This window comes from Marmota monax, unplaced genomic scaffold (assembly GCF_021218885.2).
Source record: "Marmota monax isolate L192 unplaced genomic scaffold, Marmota_monax_Labrador192_F-V1.1 WCK01_AAM20220418_F8-fsc00084, whole genome shotgun sequence".
Taxonomy (NCBI): Eukaryota; Metazoa; Chordata; class Mammalia; order Rodentia; family Sciuridae; genus Marmota; species Marmota monax.
Window position 1 is genome coordinate 3,754,007 of NW_026694575.1, and position 4,279 is coordinate 3,758,285.

Sequence of the window (4,279 nt, forward strand, 5' to 3'; positions counted from 1 at the left end):
GCGGCGCCTGGGGCGACGCCCGGCCCTGGAGGCGGCCCCCCACCCCCGCGAGGGGCGACCGGGACCGAGCGCGCTGGGGAAGGCCGCCGGCCTCGCCGCTCCGGGGCCCCCCTCAGCCGCTCCGAACAAAAGGCCCCGGTCCCCCGAGCCGCCGCCGCTGCACTGAGAAATAGCCCGCCCAGGCAGAGCATCCACGTGACGCTAGCCCCCCTTTTGCCCCAGTGTTCATGGGGCTGCTGGGAGTTGTAGTTCTCCGCGTCCAGAGGCACCGCTTCCCAGCCTCAGCGGCGCGGACGGACTACAAAGCCCAGGATGCATCGCGGCCTCTTCTCCCCGGCCCCCGCCGCTTCCGGAGATCGCCTCAGAGTGGTCCCAGCCAGAAGTGGGCGGAGCCTTGGTCACGCCAGCTGGGAGGCCGCCAATGGGGCTCGAGGTGGGCCGGCGGGAAAGCCCCAGCTCCGACCTCTCCGGGCAGCTGCTGCGAGCACAGTACGGAAAGGAAGTTCTGCCCGTCGCAGGCTTCCCCTTTGGCCAGGAAAGCTGGCCCCCGAGCCCTGGAAATCTCTAAATTCAGGGCTCCATGCCCTTGCGTACGTTCGTGAGTTAAAGTTATTCCCAAAGAAATCCACTGGCTTAATAGAGACCTTGAGTGTTGGGATTGAAATAATGGCAGTAACAATGTTAACATTTATGGCATGCTTACCATGGCTAAGGCACTTGGCTGACCACTTTTGGTAAATTACTTACTGTGCCATTCAGCAGCCTTTGAACCACGTATCATAGTTATAAATTTTATATTCCCTTTTTTAGATGGGTCCAGATCTGGGAAGTTAAAGCACCTGCAGATTTTTTGCCATTGTTGCATGTTTCCTGAAGGGGCTCTCCAGCCCAGCTCCTTGTTACAAAGGGGAAACTGACTCCCAGAAAAAAAAAAAAAAAGGTGCTCTAGTAATTACAGCCAAGTCAGGACACCCTTTCCCTATGCCTCCTAGTGTTTAAGCCACCCGCTGGAAAGGGAAGAGAAGATATTCGGATTCTTCCAGCTTCCTTTGCACTTTGTCTCTCAGATAGCCAGGAATTCAGCGACTTTGACAATAGATGGTTTGAGAGTTGACAACAGAAGATTGAGCATGTCAGGGCAAAGAAGCCCTTTTGTCAAAGAGCCTTACTGTCCCTTCCTTGTGGATTGTTATGGTTTGGAAGTGGTGTGCCCCAGTCTTAATTTCTCAACTCAGTAACATCAGAAGGTGGGGCCTTTTGGAGATTAGGCTGTGGCTCCTGCCTCCTGAGAGGATTAACGTCTTTCTCCAGGGACTGGATAAGATGGTATGGAAGTGTGTTGGATCTGGTAGGACTTGATTAGTTACCTGAGAACTGGTTGTTATAAAGCAAGATTACCCTAGTGTTCTGGTCTCTTCCATATTCGCCCACTTGCCACTCTCCCAGAGCCTTCTACTGTGTGATGCCATCCACCATGTTATAGAGCATTATGAGGTCTTCACCAGAACTTCTGTTTCCAGAACTAAAGTCTAAATGAATCTCTTTTTCTTAATAACCCAGCCTCAGGTATTTTGTCAGAACAACACAAAACAGAGTAAGACATAGGTAATAAAACAAGGGATGTGAAGAAGGACCAATAGGACATAAATTATTATTTATGGAGCATCTATAAAATGCTGGAACTTTGTAAGGTGCTTTATTTATTGTTTTAAATTTAACCTTAGTATTCACAACTACTCTTTGAAGCATAATGATTAAGAACTCAGAACCTGAGGGTTGAGGATGTAGCTTAGTGGTATAGCTCTTGCCTAGCATGTGCCAGGCTCTGAGTTCAATCCCCAGCAATCCCCAGCACTGCAAACAAAACAACTAAAACCCCTCAAACTTGAATTCAAATCACATTCCTATCATTTGATTCTTCATCTCTGATTCTCAGTTGGGACAATGATACATACATTTTATGGAATTGAGATGGGAATTAAGAATGCATAAAAAGTGCTCAGCACCTGCCTGTCATATTTGCTAAAAGCTCTGTCCTTGTCCCTGTGCCAATCTAATAACAAGAACACGGTTTTGAGAAAAAAGAAAGGTTTATTGTTTTGCTAGCAAAGGAGAAACACAAGGTCCCAAAGGCTGTGATTCTGTCCATCAGCAGGAACAGGGGATTTTGAAGACTCAAAGGCTTCATTTCTCGTGTTCTCTGTCTGGAGTTGTGATTCACTTGTTAATTTGGGAGACAGTAATTTCTGAGATCTTCTGGTACCATTCTCAAAAGTCTGGATTACTTCCTTCCTTCAATTTGGGATTGGAATAATGGCAGTAACAATGTTAACATTTATGGCATGCTTACCATGGCTAAGGCACTGGGCTGAGCACTTTTGGTAAATCACTCAGAGACAGATAACTCTGCCTACGAAGAGGAAGAAAGGTAACCCTGTTTCCCCAGAGATTAGGGAGAGGGAGAGGTTAGGGAGGAGCAGAGACAAAGGAAGAGAAGGAAACCTGTCCATTTTAAAAATAAGTTGCAGTGGCAGAGCAGCAAGGGTTATAAAATGAACCCCTGTTACAATGTAAATAGTGATTATTATGTTTATTCTTTCTATTGTTATTCTAACAATAAGAAGAAAGATTAAATGTCTAGACTGTTTGCCCAAGATATTTATTTGAGTTTGGACCCCAGTTCTGTTAAGTACTTGTGGTTCCATGTCTTTTTATTATTTTGATCTCAGATTTCACATTAGTTGTTTAGTATATATACTTTTAAGCCAGGGTGTGGTGGCACACCTCTGTAATCCCAGCAGTTTGGGAGGCTGAGGCAGGAAGATTGCAAGTTTAAAGCCAGCCTCAGCAAAAGTGAGGCACTAGGCAACTCAGTGAGACCCTGTCTCTAAATAAAATATGAGATAGGGCTGGGGATGTGGCTCAGTGTTTGAGTGCCTCTGAGCACAATCCCCTGTACCAAAAAGAAAAAAAGGAATATATATTTTTATTTATTTTATTTTTTTATGGAAACGTCCTTCAAAGCTCTCAGATATGTGACTTGGCAACTGAAAATCCTAAGTGATTGTTTTAGTCAGTTTTTTTTGCTGCTGTGACTAAAAGACCCAACCAGAACAATTGTAGAGAAGGAAAATTTATTTGAGGTCTCAGTGTTTCAGAGGTCTTAGTCTGTAGAAGGCTGGCTCCATTCCTTGGGGCTCCAGGTGAGGCAGAACATCATAGAAGAAGATTGTAACAGAGATTGTTTCTCCAGATACAAAATATACACCCCAAAGCCTTAACACCCTCAACCCAGCCCCCATTTCTGGTTTTCTATCATCTCTAATTAGGTGGTTAAGAATATAATCCAGTCTTTGGAGTCACAAACCCAAGTCAGTATCCCACTGTGGGAAAGCATCATCAATATCAGTACTATCAATCATCATCATCACCACCATCATGATCATGAAAGTACAGTTTTATTCAACAAAAATTAATATTAAATTATATATATATTTAGTTGTAGTTGGACACAATACCTTTATTTTCTATTTATTTTTATGTGGTGCTGAGGATCGAACCCAGTGTCTCTCACATGCTAGGCAAGCACTCTACTGCTGAGCCATGACCCCAGCTCCCCATATCTGGTTTTCTATCATCATATATCTTTTAGTTGTTTCCTGAGTCTTGTTAACGGTATCAGTTTGGAAGTCACAGGGGAAGCATTACATACATGGCCTTGTATCAAACATACAGTCATGATCTGAGAGGAAGGGGAGCTAGAAATTAAAAACCATAGGAATTTGGATAAATTTTGGACATAGGCTTTCTCTAGTTTCGTTAGCCACAGAAACAACTATAAAGTTAGGTTTAAGCTAAGTGACACCTGCATTGTTACTGGAGTTAATATAACCTGTTCACTGATTGCTCAAATATGGTGCAATCATTTGGTCTATTCTATGCCAGGAAAATACTGAACTTCAAATAGTGAGAATTCTAGTCTTAGATCAGGCATGGAATGTCTCCTCTCTGGGCTTCAAATTACCCATGTGCAAAATAAAATGATTGAGATTGTGTTCGTGTCTGCTCTTTGAGGTTCCTTTTTTCAAAAGCAATGGGAGATGTGTTCAGTCAGGTTTTTCCCTAATTTTTCATCCGTGAGATGAACACACTGAACAGTAAGGCTTTTGGACAAAACTTCATCTGACCAGTCTTTCTTCAGCCCCTGGTGGCTCTAAGCCCACAACCCTCCCAATAACAGTTGAATTAAATGCATTTTCTCTCTTTTCTAACATGTCCT